The sequence below is a fragment of the Mirounga angustirostris genome, unplaced genomic scaffold (assembly GCF_029215605.1).
Source record: "Mirounga angustirostris isolate CCGP_5_RB_7025 unplaced genomic scaffold, mMirAng1.0.hap1 SCAF_14, whole genome shotgun sequence".
NCBI lineage: Eukaryota > Metazoa > Chordata > Mammalia > Carnivora > Phocidae > Mirounga > Mirounga angustirostris.
In genome coordinates, this window is record NW_026991722.1 from 36,712,433 (window position 1) to 36,728,838 (window position 16,406).

Consider the following 16,406-nt stretch of genomic DNA (forward strand, 5'->3'; position numbering starts at 1 on the left):
CTCCATGCCCAGTGCAAAGCCCGACATGGGGCTCGATCTCACAACCCTGAGATCTTGACCTGAGCCGAAATCAAGAGTTGGAGGCTTAACTGACTGAGTCACCCAGGCGCCTGTAGGCAAAGATTTTTTTAAACGGGATACAAAGAGCTCTCAATATCTAAATGGAGAGGGTACTCCATGTCTTTAGCCACCAGGGAAGTGCAAATTAAAATCACAATGAGAAACTGTGACATACTCAGGAGAATGACTAAAATTAGAAAGACTGACAATGTGAAAGCAGAAAAAATTGACTGACAATGTCAAGTGTTGGTGAGAATGGGAATAATGAACTTTCTTCTGGTGCTGGTGGAACCGTAATCAGTATATCACTTTACAAAATGGTTTGGTGATCTCTACCAAAGCTAAACGCACATTTATCATATGACATAGCAATTCTACTTCTGGATGTATGCCCAAGAGAAATGGGCACTTTCTGTCCACAAAGAGACAGGTACAAGAATGTATAATACAGGTACTCTTAATAGCCCTATATTGGAAGAAAATGCTGATGTGCTTTCATAATAAAATAAATAAGGAATGTTGATATCTTCATACAGTGGGATCAAGTGCAGCAGTAAAAAAGAATAGACTACCAGAACACTCAAAAACACAGGTAAATCTAGAGCAAATATTTCATGAAGAAGTCAGCTACAAAAGATTACTTGCAATGTGGCTCCACTTATATCAAGCTCAAAAATAGGCAAGATTGGAGGGGGCAAAAGTAGTGGAAGTGCTTTCTGTACACCTGTGGATGATGGTTACGCAGGTATACACATATGTAGGTCAAAGTTCATCAATCTGTACACTTAAGATCTGTGTATTCGTTGAGTGTAAGAAATACCGCAATAAACAAGTAAATGAAAAGGGAAAAAATGATGTTTACAAGGAATTCTAATGGCATGGGGAAAAGATCTGGTATAATGCCAAGTCAGAATCAAAATATTGGGGCGCCTAGGTGGCTCAGTCGGTTAAGCATCTGCCTTCCACTCAGGTCATGATCTCAGGGTCCTGGGATAGAGCCCCGCATTGGGCTCCCTGCTTATCAGGGATCCTGCTTCTCCCTCTCCCTCTGCCCCTCCCCCTGGTTGTTCTCTCTCAAATAAATAAAATCTTAAAAAAAAAAAAAGAATCGGGGCACCTGGGTGGCTCAGTCGTTAAGCGTCTGACTTCGGCTCAGGTCATGATCCCAGAGTCCTGGGATCGAGCCCCGCATCGGGCTCCATGCTCTGTGGGAGGCCTGCTTCTCCCTGTCCTACTCCCCCTGCTTGTGTTCCCTCTCTCGCTGTGTCTCTCTCTGTCAAATAAATAAATAAAAATCTAAAAAAAAAAAAAAAATCAAAAATATTGTATAGAGAATAAACACAACATTACCTTAAATATTACAATGAACCACTGGAGGGAAATACATCGAGGGCTAACAGTGGGTCTCTCTGAGGGTGGGATTAAATGTTTTCTTTATGCTTTTCGCTGTCTTCAGAATGTTCTTCAATAAGTATTTATTACCTTTATAATTAGGAAAAAAAATCTTAAGAAGTTAAAATGCCTTTTTAAAATTAAAAATTTTTAAATTTTAAAATTAAAAGGAAAGAAAAGAAATAGCCTGGCAAAACAGCATTTATCTGAAATGCTTTAAATATTGCTGTAATTGCCTGATTTTGAAGCTTTAAACATAATCTTAAAATAGGTCCTATGTTCAATAACTTTGAATTGCTTCATTTGCTCTTATTCTTTTATATCATAGGCAAGAATCAAAGGAATAAATGGTTCTATAGTTAAGTAGTCACATGTATTCAAGACTGAAAGGATCTCATTTTGCATTTTTTGTTAGAGATATGCTCCTGTTTCATTTTGGTAATTAATATGCAAAGCTGAATTAAAGACGCCCCGTTGGCTTTTAAACATTTCGATGGAACTCCCATCTCTTAATGATACCTCGTGTCTCCTCACCTTTGAGGGGGTAGGTTCTGAGTACTCAGTCATTAGAGATGAAGTGGGCGATTGTGGTTGGAGAAAGCCAAGTCTAGGGGATGCAGGAGCCTGTCACGCCTTCTTGAACCCTGCCTGGGGCGATGCACTCAGTCTTGTCGGATTGTCTGGTTTCTTACCAAAATGTTCCCAGTAAATCAGAGCATGTAGCAGAGCCTGTCAGACCTGTGGTGGCCTTAAAATCCAACCCCATGCTGGTCACCTTGTTGCTCTCCTGCTAACTATCCCCCAAATGGTGACAAACTCAGGCCCACCAGCTGGAGGAAAGGACCCCTGTCGTTAAAACTACCGCAAGAAGACAGGAAGGACTGCTGTCTTCTAACAGTCACTGATTCACTTGACAAACAGTTACAGAGCCCATTTTCCAGGCTCAAGGTGCTGGGGATAGGTCAGATCATGGGCTGCACTGTGTCCCCCCAAAATTCACATGTTGAAGCCTTAACTCCCAGTTCCCCAGAATGTGACAGTGTTTAGAGTCAAAATTACTTTGAAGTGGTAATTGAGTTAAAAGAGGTCCTTAGGGTGGGCTCTATTCCAGTAGGACTGGTGTCCCTCTAAGAAAGGAAGATTTGGATACAGACACCAACAGAGGCACTTAGTGTGAAGACCTGGGAGAAGACAACCATCTCCAAACCAAGGAGAGGCCTGGAACAAACTCTTCCCTCGTGGCCCTTACAAGAAACCGACCCTGCTGACACGTTGATCTCAGACTGTCAGCCTCCTGAGCTGAGAAAATCAACTTCTGTTGCCTAAGCCTCCAGTCTGTGGTACTTTGTTATGCCAGCCCTAGGAAAATTAATACGGAAGGAGGAAGATACAAGGTCCCTACCCTCCTGGAATTTGCTTTAAAAAAAAAAAAGAGAGAGAGAAAACAAAAAACTTTTTATTATGGTTGTGTTCATCATACATTAAAGAGAATGGCATAGTGAAGCCCAAGGTGCACATGACCTAGCTTTCACAATTAGCAACCAATGGCCAATCTCTTTCTTCTATACTTCCCCATTCCCTCTGCATCTCCACTCATTATTTTAAAACAAATCCCAAAGATCATCTTATTTCATCTGTAAATTGTTCCAAATGTATATCTAAGAGAGAAAATCTCTTTTAAAAACAGAACAATTATACCATGATCATATATTTAAAGCTAATGATAAGATTAATCTCTAATATCCGGTGTTCAAATTTCTCTGATTCTTCATCAATAGTTTTTTTTTTTTACTTGATATGTTGGAATCATGATCCAAACAAATTCTACCTACACCAATTGGTTGCTAGATCTTTTAAGTCTTTTTTAATTTCTGAATATCCCCCCCCCCTTTTTTTTTTCTACTTACATGTGTTGTTGAAACCAAGTCATTTATCCTGTAGAACTTCCCAGATTCTGGTTTTGGCTGATTGCATCCCTGCGGCATCATCTACCATATTCTTCTATTCCTTCTTTCTTATAAACTGGTAGTTGGGTCTAGAGGCTTGGTAAGATTTAGCTTCCTTATTTGACAAGAACACTTCAAAGGAGGTACTGTGAGTTTCCTATTATATCACATCATGAAGCATGTAATGTTTGGTTATCTGGTTTTTTGATGATGTAAGATTGATCAGTGGCTTCAGGCATATTGTCCTGTTCCATTATTATAAAGTTTTTATGAGATTGTAGAGGAAAATATGTTTCTGCACCGTTGGGGCTTTCTTTTTTCCTGACCCGAGAGCCAGTTTAGAAGGCAATTTGTGGCTGATCAGATAGTGAGAGCATTCCTAAGAGATCTTCCTAACTCTGGTGGTAGGAGGCCCAGGGCCTTGGAGAGATCTCTGAGTTGTAAAACTAGAGACACTGGCCTTATCTTTCCCATCAGAAATTTATTCTCATACCAAAAAGTGAGGGCGAGGATCTCTTCCATCTGATACCCAAGGACACTTCCAGGAGGTGATGAGGGGAAAGTGATGTGTTTGCCCTTCAGAAACAGAAGAAATACATATTTCTCTGTATCTCACCTCTGGGGTGAACCTCCTAGTGGTGTGGGGCATTTTTTTTTCCAGCGGGCTCTCGCCAGACACTCTGTGGGGGTTGCTGAGCATGGGGGAATAGTGCTACAGTATTCCTCTGGCTGATGATCTTGCTGTGAGTATAAAAAGAAATCTGCCTCTGAACCAAAAACCTCATGTGCACATCCAGGACAAAATTAATAAAAATGAATATTTAAAACCTAGCAGTTCCCTGCTGGCCTTTTACCCTAATGCTTTTTAGCAGTTACTGTTGACCACTGCCTAGACACATTATTTCATTAAGGGTTGCAAAATGGCAATCTTCTAGTTGTACCATTTATTTTACATTTAAGAGCATAAATCTTATAAAGGAGAAATTTCTCTCTTTAACTATAGGGTTACTTTGAAATACATTTCATACAGGAAAAGCAGGGAAAATGATTCCTTCCAATTATTTACCAATTTCTAGCATCCTCCCAAGGTGATCAGTGGGGTTTTCCAAAAGTATAATTACAAGCACATGGATTTAATAATTTTATGTATTTCAACCTACTGCAGGCATTTTTTAAAGATTTTTTAAAAAAAGATTTTGTTCATTTATTTGACAGAGAGAGACACAGTGAGAGAGGGAACACAAGCAGAGGGAGTGGGAGAGGGAGAGGCAGGCTTCCTGCTAAGCAGAGAACCTGATGTGGGGCTTGATCCCAGGACCCTGAGATCATGATCTGAGCCAAAGGCAGACGCTTAACCGACTGAGCCACCCAGGGTCCCCTACAGCAGGTGTTACTAAGTGCAAATTGCTCATCTTTGCCCAGTGAAATCCTTTAAGGTGGCTCCTGAGAACTTTGACAAGACTCTAACAGCCCTTGTTTTCTGTTATGAAAGATGTTTCTGGTTCATCCTGTATATGTCATATCCCACACCTGAAATCACCTATTTATTCATAGAGACCTAGTTCCTTTTAGTGAGAAATGGTCTTTAAAGACTCCAGTCTGAGTGTTAGAGGTGTTTATTGCTACTGAGTTGCTTATTGCTTTTTATACCTTTTAGGGGACAGAATTGAGGAATATGTTTTTAAGAGTGAATCATCATGATTTCATGTTGCTATTTCCAAACTTAAGATCACAGAAATTTTACTCAAGTTCTTTGACTTTATATTTGGTTTTTTTTTTCGTGTGTGCCGAAAATCTAAATTCTTAATAATATTAACACATTTGCTTATTTGCTCGGATAATAGTTTACAAACTACACTAATAACATTATTATTAAAAGTATGATTATTGAGTTCTGTGTAATTTTGTGTGTGTGCACAATTCTTTGATGTTAGAATCTATCCAGTGAGATACAAATTACTGTGTTTTATCTATTTTATTTCTTTTGAAGTTTTCATTTTAACTCTAGTTAACATACAGTGTTATATTAGTTTCAGGTGTACAATATAGTGATTCAATAATCCCATACATCACTTGGTACTCATCATGACAAGTGCACTCCTTAATCTCCATCACCTATTTCACCCATCCCCTTATCCCTCTCCCCCAAATTACTGTGTTTTAAAGTCACATTACTACCTGTTAGATTATATGGTTAAACCATCAATCAGATGTATTGTTAGATTTGTTTCATTTTTCTTTTTTCTTTTTATTGATTTTTTCATTTTGTGTTACAGTTGCACAAAACATTTATATAGTTCCAAAGTCAAAACCTTAAAACAAGATACACTCAGCCAAATATAGTTTTCATGTCTCTTCATTTCCTCCCTCCCCTGTAAGTAATAATTTTCAATAGATTTTCATTTATTATTTATTTTAAAAATTTTATGCAAAAATGTGTAAGCTGAAACGGGCCTCAAAGATATCCATATCCTAAGGAACCTGTGAATGTTACCTGACAGGGTGAAAATAAACATTGCAGATGTGATTAAGTTAAGGCTTTTGAGATGGGGAGATTAGCCTGCATTATCACCCAGGCGGGCCTGAAGTATAATCACAAGGATCCTTATAACAGAGAGGCAGAGGGATACTTGATATACACAGAAGGTGGTGTGAGGATGAAAGCAGAGATGGGAGACACGTGCTCTGAAGATGAAAGAAGGGGTCACAAGCCACGGCAGCCACTAGGAGATGAAAAAGGCAAGGAACCGAATTCTCTCCTCCAGAAGGAACCAGTCATACCAGCACTTTGATTTTAGCCCAAGACTCCTTTCAGAACTGTGGCTTGTAGAACAAATTTATGTTGTTTTCAGCCACTAAATCTGTGGCGATTTATTATAGCAGTAAGAAGAAATTAAGTATGTGTGCATAGCTAATTCAATATATACGTGTACTATTGCTGTGATCACTTATGGGCAGGAGGGAACGGGATGGAGAGAGGCAGGGATGGGAAGCTAGACTTGACTGAAGGTGTCTTGTCTTATGGTTTTGACTTTGGAACCATGCACAAACACACACTGTTCTGCACCTTGACTTTGTTCACTCAGTGCCATATCCTGGTGATCCCTCTAGAACAGTTTATAAAGATCCTCCTCATACCTTTGTATGGCTGTATTGTGCTCCACAGCATGGACGTACTATACGTTCTTCATTCCAGTTCCCTCTTTATACAAAACTGGGCTGTTTCCAGGTTCTTGCTACTTATTACAAACAGTGCTGTAATTCACAGCTTTATGCTTGTGATATGGCGTATTTTTGTCGGTATATCTGTGTGAACGTTTCTTAGAAGAGGGATTGCTGGGTCAAAGGTCACAGCACACGCACTTTTGTTGGATATTCCAGATTCTCCATCCCTTTCTTGGTGGTTATACCTTCTCTTGCATTCCAACCAGAAAGCGTGAATATGTTAGCTCTTCCATTGCCTCCTCAAGAAAATACCTTTTCCAATTTTTGGATTTTTTTTGTCAGTCTGGCCAGGAGAAAAGGTATCATGGTTCTAATGAATAATTCTGTTATTGTGAGAAAGACTGAACATCTTCCCAAATGTTGAAGGACCATGCGTTTCTCTTTTTGGGAAATGCCTTCTTATCTAGCCCATCTTTCCCACAGGGTCATTGGTCTTCTTTCCCTTAGTATTTTAGAATGAACTTATTTTGGAGAGGGAGGACAAACAAGTAAACATGATAGTTGAGTAAGAGGCATTTGACTCATGATAAATTGAAGAAGAGAATGAATAGGCTGACAGAACAGAGGTGACAGGGTAAGGTAACTTCTTTAGCTGGAGAAGTCAAGGAAAGTCTCTTGGAAGAAATGACTTTTTAGGGGGAAATTTTAAGAGAAGCAGGCAGGTAAAGAGTGGGTGAGTAATTATGTATTAAAGTGGTAATGCATATGTTCTTTTTCTAGACATTCCAGTTTCCCAATCCCTTCCATGGGGGTTATACTTTTTGCATTCCAACCAGCAATGCCTGAACCGTGACTCTATAATCGGTTCCGTCTTGGGGAGTTCATGGCTGACTCATGAGACCCCCATGCCTTTGCCTCTGGAAGTACAGCTGGCTCCCCTTCTTCTGCTGCCATCAGGAGAAGCTTTAACTGCAATTTCTCACTTAGATTTTTCTAAAACATTAGCCCACCACCTTCCAACAGACATGCCAAATTCTCCATCCTGCTCCCTGCTCCCTCCACCGGGGAAACAACTTCCAAAGAAGAACCCACCACTAGTTTTACCTGATCGTTTCCCAGCCCTGCTTCTATACCCAAGATGGGGGTCTTGGGCCAGTGGTTCCTTTTTTAGGTATAGTCTCAGTATGTACAGCCGTGCTGAACTGGCCCCTGTTGTTCTTGACATTAGGAAATGTCTCACTCACCATCCTGTTCTGTCCTCAATTTAAGATTCTTCTGCATGCCATATTTTTCAAATTGAAGGTTCAAGCCTGGGAACCAAACCCAGTTCATGCCCAGGTCAACAGACCCCTTCTGTGTGTGCTCAGCCTTCTTTTCTGGGCCTGAGCAGGGACTGGCTCCAGGGAGAAGCAGGGAGGACCTTGAAAGCAGTCAGTATATGATTCCTTTGCTGGGTCAACTTCCTCCTCCTGACAACTCTAGGATATTGCTCTTGCAACAGTACTTGAGGAGACTCTGTGGCTTAGCTTCTCAGGACAGCTCATATCCTGAACATCAGTGTGCTCAGACCATGATTTCTGGTTTGATTACCAGCTATGAAGTTAGCCTGATTATTCAGTAACCTTGGTATTGGCATCTTGTGCTCCCGTTCTGGCTAAGTGCCTCGATGCTGCCTTGGGGGACTCTGCTCAGGACAGTAACCATCATAATGGCTACAGTTGGTCTCTACCGAGTGTGCCACGAACTACTCTAGGTCCTTTTACATACTTAGTCCATTTATTTCTCCCAATAACTGCGAAAGATGGACTACTGAGATGACGCAGAGAGGGTAAGGAACCTGCCCAAGCTCACACAGCACAGATAGTTCAATATCAAAGTTGAGAATAACACTCAGTTCTGCTTGATTGCGAAGGACATATTCTTTCCTCTGCAACAGATTCATGACCTTCTGCTCAACAAGAGCTTGGAGGGGATGCTGAGTTCTGGGTGTTTTGGGGACTGTTTTCATAAGCTCTTGCCTGCTCCAGGTGGGCTGGACAATTGCCTGGGGGCAAGTTTTCCAGTTTGTTCCTGCCTTCCCTGGGAGGCACCAGTAGTCCCATCAGCGTGCACAATTCAGCTCCTGTCAATGCCTCTGCATAAGGACAGATTCAACCTGTCCACCCTCACTCAGTAAGCCAGGTACACTCCACGGAGAAAAGTGGACTGATGTATTTGGAATTAACTAAACTGATGACATTATATCTAAAGTCATTCAAAAGTACATCAAAAATAACGTAAAAGAGATATGGCTGTTTAAAAACATTTAAAGACGTTAGAGAATCTGGGGCTGGAGTTTTGCTCCAGTGGGGAAGGACAAGATGTAGCATGCAGATTTTCTATTTAAAATATAGGGGAGAAGTGACTGCTGAAAAGCCTTCTAGCAGCAGGTTGCCATGGTAACACAGGAACACCGATCTGAATTAGACACAGTTACTACAGGTTGGGCTTTACCAGAAGGAAAGGTAATCTTGCATGTGAAGCGGGAGAGGGAGAGGGGGGAGAGAGTGTAGGGATGAAAAGGAGGGAAGGAGGGAAGGAGGGAAGGCAGGGGAAGCGCTGAGGAAAAGGAAGGGGTGGAGGGAAAGGGGCAGGGAGAGGGATTGGGGACCATATCCAGGAGGGAGGAGAGGGAGGGATTGCTCCAGACTTTTCTTCTTTTTAAAAAATTCCTGTAACTCCAAGTATTAAAGACTGGTCCTGGACCGACAGGTGAGGCTGTTCCCTGCATCTTGGATAGGGTAACTCACTCACTCCACTGGTGGCCACGGCTGGGGCACGCCTGACCTGCTGCCTGGCCTCCGGGATGGGAGCGCCAGCGAGCCTCTTGGATTTTGCTCTAAGTCACCTGCAGCCTGGAGCTGGGCCAGTGTTGGCTAAATGCTGGCTGACACTTCTGGAAGGCTCTCATCCAGAAGCTGCCTGGAGGGAACGGGTCATGCTCTCTCCTGTTTGTTTTAAGCTTTAGAAAAGATAAAGCAAACAAGAAATAAAGAGATGGGTAAGAAGCACTTCCAATCCTCAAAGAGCTAAAATAGCCTGAGACCAGTTATCGCCCAAGGGACCGCCAAGCGGCAGGATCCCTGAAGCTCTGGAGAAGGAGGAGAAAAGGAAAGGAAGCAGACCAGTCTCTTAACAGCTATTAACAGGCCAGGTCTAAACAGGGCGCAGGCTTTTGGAAAGACAAAAACAAAAACATTTGGGTTCAAGCCACAGAACTACTCGCTATCTATGCCACCGTGGGCCAGTTACTTAACTTCTTAGTCTTTTGCTCTTCTGATCTGCAAAGAACTCAGAGTTGTTCCCGTCTCAGGGGGCTGCTGAGAGGCTTAAAAAGGATAAAGTGTTTAAAACTATTAGCCCTTAAATTATAAGCACTCCATGCCAGATAAGTCATGATTGGGTATGTTATTATTACAGTCTATCTGGGGAACCACAATCAGGCCCATGGTGACAAGCAGAATGTCACGGAACCTATGGAGGGCTCTAGGCACACGGCCTTCTGTTTCTCGACTACACAGTTTGAGGTGTTGATGTTTTCTGCATAACAAACCATCCCAAAATGTACTGGCATACAAAAATAAGCATTTATTATTATTATTTTTAAAAGATTTTGTTTATTGGAGGAGAGTGAGAAGGAGTGGGGGAGGGGCAGAGGGAGAGGGAGAAGCAGGCTCCCCGCTGAGCAGGGAGCCCTGGGGCTCAATCCCAGGACCCTGGGATCATGACCTGAGCCGAAGGCAGATGCTTAACGACAGAGCCACCCAGGCCCCTCACAACTGCTGCGTCTTTACCAAGCTTTATCCCTGCTCTAGTGAGCCCTTCCTCTAGATAAGTTTTGTCGAGATACTCAGTCACAGAATTGTCTCACCTTCTGTCCTCACCTTTTTGTGCAATCCAGGATCCTCTTCAAATAACCCCAAAACCAAGCTCTACCATAGTTTTTTCTAATACCTTCTTTAGCAGATGCCCCACAGTTCCCCATGGTGAACATTCTCTCCAGTGTGATGAGTAGTAGTAAACCCACTAGGTCAACCACAGGGGTGTGGCTGGTGGCCTTTGGCCACTTGCTTGTCAGTATGAGCACTTTCAGCCCTAACTGCACTTTTTGGACAGACTGGGTCTATAAGTCAGAGCTCTCCAGAGAAACGGAACCAATAGGATATATATATATATATATATATATATATATATATATATATATATATATATATATATACACATATAAAAACAAACATATAAAACTATTGACATATAAAAACAAACATTTATTTTATAGATATGATAGCTAGCTAGAGATTATAAGGAACTGGCTCACATGATTACAGAAGCTGACAAATCCCAAGCTCTGTAGTCAACAAGCTGAAGACCCAGGAGATCTGATGGTGGAAGTCCCAGTCCAGAAGCCAGCAGGCTGGATACCCAAGAGGAGCCAAGGTTTCAGTTTGAGTCTGAAGGCAGAAGACTGATGTCCCAGCTCAAGGCAATCAGGCAGGAGATGTTTTTTTCCCTTAGTCACGAGAGGGTCAGCCTTTTTGTTCTATTCAGGCCTTCAACTGATTGGATGATGCCCACTCCCATAGAGGGAGAGCCATCTGCTGAGTCAAATGTTAATCTCGTTCAAAAACACCCTCATAGAATAGTGTTTGACCAAACATCTGGGCATCCCGATGGCCTGGTCAAGCTGACACATAAAATTAACAATCACACTGGGGTTTAATGTTGGCTGAAGGCCTGAAGAAAGACCTAGATAGAGCCAGCATGCTGAAGGTGTAGACTGGCGAACAAACAGGTGCGGAAACAGGAAGGATCCAGTGCGGCCACTGCGGCCATATATGCTTGTTGCCCTTGCCCCAGAGCACTGTGTTCCAATTTTTGAAAGCTCGTATTAGGGGAAGTTTGGTACAGGGCTCCAGTGAGAGATTGAACGAAGGAAGGAAGGAACGTGCTGGGTTCGAGCACTACCTGCTCAGCCAGATAGACCGGGGGCCTTGGAGGCAAAGGGAGTCTCTAAGGCCAGGAGCCAGAGGTGCCTTTCTTAGGGGTTCTTTGCATAAACAGTCCACACAATGGAAGGAGGCTAAAGAAAGTCAGCTGGGAAATCTGGACAGGACGTGGTCATGACCCAGGAGCGTCAAGAGTGTCCAACAGGTTGGGGCCACACTCAGGTGTATGCAGCCCGTACACTAAAATGCCGCAGGTGCCCTGTGGCTGAATTGAGTGCTCTGCTGGTCATGGTCTTGAAATTCTTAACGGCTTTTAAACAAGTGGCCCCACATTTTGATTTTGTACTGGTCCCACAAATGATGTAGCCTGTCCTGACCACGTGGTCTGCAGCCCTAAATGGGGAAACCCACGCTAGACGCAGAGAGAGACTGATTTAGGATGGACCTGTGAGTCCCCTCGGTCCAGACGTGGTGCCACCAAAGCACCTCTGGCCACTTTGGATCAGGCTGGGATCGAAACTGGCAATTGAGGACCTGCGGCTTTCTTTTTTTTGCAGTTAAATTAGCTCAGTAAATGGAAAAATAGAAATGACCGCCTCTCTCCCCTGAAACTTTAACACCTTGTGCACGGCCGTCCTTCATGCTAAAGGTGGAGGAGGAAGAGGAGACACCTATTGAGGGTGGGGTGGAGCCAGGAAGTGGTCAGTGGATAGAGACGGTCGGGGAGGCTGGCTCCGGGAAGTCCAGGAGGGGAAATGTGTGGGTTGCTGACTTGCCAGGAATTCCATCACAGTTTTCCACATCTCCCCTTGTTACGTCTTTACACCCAGCGTGAGTCTTCAAGATGCAGGAAACAGCAACATTCAAGTGTTCATGGAGACATTTTTAAGTACCTGGATTTAAGCTAGTCAGTGTACTATTACTTGGTCATTTTGAATAGGCGTGTTTTTTTCTGCTTGGCTTCATTACCGGATTGCAACAGTATTGCTTTGTACCAGTTTGACGGCATGTGCTATCACGGATTGGTTTTCCCATGGTTTCCGAGTGAAACTGAATTCTGAGAGCCGACAAACCAACCTGCGTGTCTACTTTTGGAACACAACTTGTTTGTAAGTTGAGACTGCACATGTTTAAAATTAGCAGAATACTGTATTATTACAAGGTCCCAAAGAGAGTCACAAAGCAAGCATGCCCTAAATATATCTTTAGGAGAATTACAGAGGTAACCAGTCTCCATCAGGGCCTCAGTAATTGGCAATGATGACGACAGGGGAAATTTTGGGTACAGGGTGGCTTTATGCAGTTCTCAGAGTGTTTTTATCATTTAAGGCCACGAAACTGTATTTGACTCCATGCTATTCGTGTGAGGTCGCTGGAACCAGCTCTGGTGTCTATTTTGATGGTAGGGAAAACCGAACCCCAGAGAGATTCCCTGGATGGTCTAAAGGCCAAGGGCGTGTGCAAGTGGAAGGAGCCACGGTCTCCCCTGTCACTTTGGGAAGCCAAGGACGCCTCCTTGCTCGGGCAGCCCTCTTCTTTACCATTCTCACCTCTGTTTTCTTTTTTTCTTTCTCTCTTGCTTGCTTTTGTTTTCTTGCTTTCGTTTTCTTGCTTTCTGTCTTTCTTTTTAGGATTTTATTTGTTTATTTCACAGAGAGAGAGTACAGCAGGGGGAGTGGCAGGCAGAGGGAGAGGGAGAAGCAGGCTCCCCATTGAGTAAGGAGCCCGATGCGGGGCTCGATCCCAAGACCCTGCGATCATGACCCAAGCTGAAGGCAGACACTTAACTGACTGAGCCACCCACGTGCCCCTGATCTCTGTTTTCATTTGCTTATTTTGTTTTTACTGGTGTGTCCAGACTGAGGGTTTCTGAAAGTAATTTCTACCCACTTTTTCCTTCTTACATTTTCCCTTTGCCTGGTTTCTTGTCTGATCTGCGGTCGGCCCTGTCCTCACTTTCCCTTGCAAGGCAGGCAGTGGGCAGCTGAGTAGCATGGCCTCCAAGTCAGATCAACTCTTATCTTCCTGAAGTCTATGCTCCTAGGTCAGATCCAGAGAGTCGGGAACAAACTGAAAGCAAGAAGGATTTCCCTGGGGAGGACAGAGTCTCCTGGGCCTGGAGAAAGTTGACCTATTTAGGCTGAACCTGCAGGGGCACAGACAAGAAATGGCTTTATTTTGCCTTCCGTCTTTAAACACATTCAGTTGAATTTCCATTCCTGACTCCTTGCCATCTCAGACTTACCTTTACTTTGAGGGTTGGAAGCATCTAGTGCCATTTAATTTAAAATGTCAACCCCGGGACACCTGGGTGACTCAGTCAGTTGAGTGTCCAACTCTTGATTTCCACTCAGGTGGTGATCCCGGGGTCCTGGGGTCAAGCCCCACATGGGGCTCCATGCTGGGCATGGAGCTTACTTGGGATTATCTCCCTCTCCCTCTGCCTCTCCCATTCGTACTCTCTCTCAAATGAATAAATAAATCTTTAAAAAAAAATGTGCCCCCCCCCCCCCCCGATTTCATCCTAAATCTCTCCCCTCCTCTCAGATGGAAGCGTGGCAAGGAGGATGCGGTGTGGCCAGTTTCTTTGCTCTGCCCCCGTGGCCCCTACACCTGTCTGCCTCGGCAGCAAGGAAAGGCCACCTCCCTCTTGAGTCACGGACAAGACTTCTCAGGGACCTCCCCCATTGAACGTCTGTCCTCCTCTTTCATCTGGATGTGGACTGAAGGTGTAGTGCTGGTTTAGCCCTCTCTTAGTTGGATGCCCTTGAGGACGAGTGTGTGGAAGGGAAGGCGGGAGATATGGAGAGAGATGCCCACACACAAGGTGCTCCGTGGGGGCCTGAAAGCAGAGAGACTTGCTTCAAACTGCTTGGCATCCTGCCTCCTTTGGAGATGGGGCTGTGCCCTAAATCTATCCTTAGGAGAATTCCCAAGGTAACCAATCTGCTTGGAATTTGAGCCCTTTCCCAGAGAGGCAAGGCTGGCAACTAGAGGCCATAAGCCAGACCCAGTGACAGGGACAATGTCTTGTTTAGCATGGTGCTGTAAGCAATCTGAATGTCATTCCAGTTTGCTGTCACCCGGTGCTCTTTAGAGTCTGGCCCTAGAGGGCCCCACTCACGTCTACTCACATCTGGATCCTGGATGCCCGGAGCCTGTGACTCCGCTTGGGAACCTGGACCACAGGCTATGTTGACCCACATGCCTGCTCCCCGATGCTGCAGAGAGACCCAGTCCCGAAGAGGCCATTTGGGGGCAGAGGACAGGAGCTAGTTCGCCCCACCACATGTATACCCTGGTGCTTTGTAACCTGGGAAGGAGGAGGGCATTCCAGGAGGGAGAGCTCATGTTCTTCACCAGCCAGGAAGATTTGGGGATGGGAACCAGCAATTAATTTATTGCTTAAAAAAAAAAATCAAGTGACTTTTCTTTCCGTACTTGAGTTGCTCAGAGAAAAAAACAAAAAGGTAGAAGTAACAATTTATCAAGTTATCTTATTTCTCATATCATCTTTCATCCATCCTTTCAAACATCTATTTTTGTGATCATCTTCACTATTATTGACAGTCACTGCTTTTAATGAATGGATTTGTTTATCCATTCATTAAAGCCAGGCACCCGCCACCTGCCTGTGATTGGGACTTAGGACAAAACCAAACAAACCATCAAAAAATAAAAATAATGGGGCGCCTGCATGGCTCAGTCAGTTGAGCATCCGGCTCTTGATTTCAGCTCAGGTCATGATCTCAGGGTTGTGAGATCGAGGCCTGTGTCAGGCTCCGCACTGGGCATGGACCCTGCTTGAGATTCTCTCTCTCCCTCTCCCTCTGCCCCTCTCTCCACCCCTTTCTTCCTCTCTAAAAAAAAAAAAAAAGCTTCTCTGTCCTAGATGCATCCAAAGCCAGAGGAAGGAAAACATATGATTCTCAGAAACACACCTTGGCCACAAGCAGACACATCCTAAATCCCAGCCAATCTGCTTCTTGAACTGGAGGTTGTTCATTGAATAGCACCTCAATGTGATAGGGATGAACTGGCCCAATGGCCACCTGTCAGAGGGAGATGGGGGACAGAAAGCATTGAATCAGAACTAGTACCACCCTGCCTGGGCAACAGAGAGAGCCCCTGCTAAACGCTGGTTGTGTATACGTGTATGTATGTGTGTATGAGAGTATATGTGTATGTGTCTGTGTTATGGATACACAGGTGTATGAGTAAGTATGTGCATATAATGTGTAATGTGTGTGTATATGTGTATGAATGTATGTGTGATATGTGGGTATAGGTAGGCATGTATTTTGTGCATGGATGTGTATGTGTGCATGAATTGTGTGTGTGTGTGTGTGTGTATGAAAGATTCGATGCCAAGCCTTGGGAAGAGGTGGGTGGTGGACAGCAAAATGCTTCTCAGTCCTGACTCACAAAAATGCAGCCTGGGGCAGGGCTGTGGGGGCATTATGGCCATTAGCGAAGACTGGGTCCACACCAATAGGAGCAGCATTGTCTCTTTTTCTGTGGGATTAGACCTGGTGGCCTCTGAGAAGATGATACTTCTCTCTATGCACTGAGCATCCTTGAGGGGCCAATGTCCAGCTCTCAGCACTTCCGGAGGGCCTTGCTGGGCACTCTGCTGGCAGTAAAGCACAGAAGGGAACCTGGGTGGGAACCCTGGCTGAGAAGGGTTGCCTGCTCAAGAGGCCTGATGGAGGATCTCGTGTGCAAGGGGTCATGAACCCAGGGCAGGGAGAGAGGGGTCAGAAATCATTTGCAGGCCTCAAAAGGCTGCCACCCGATGGGGCAAAGGAACAGTGGGGCTGCTGGAACCTTCAGCTTTGCTCCTCATTCATCGGGAAAC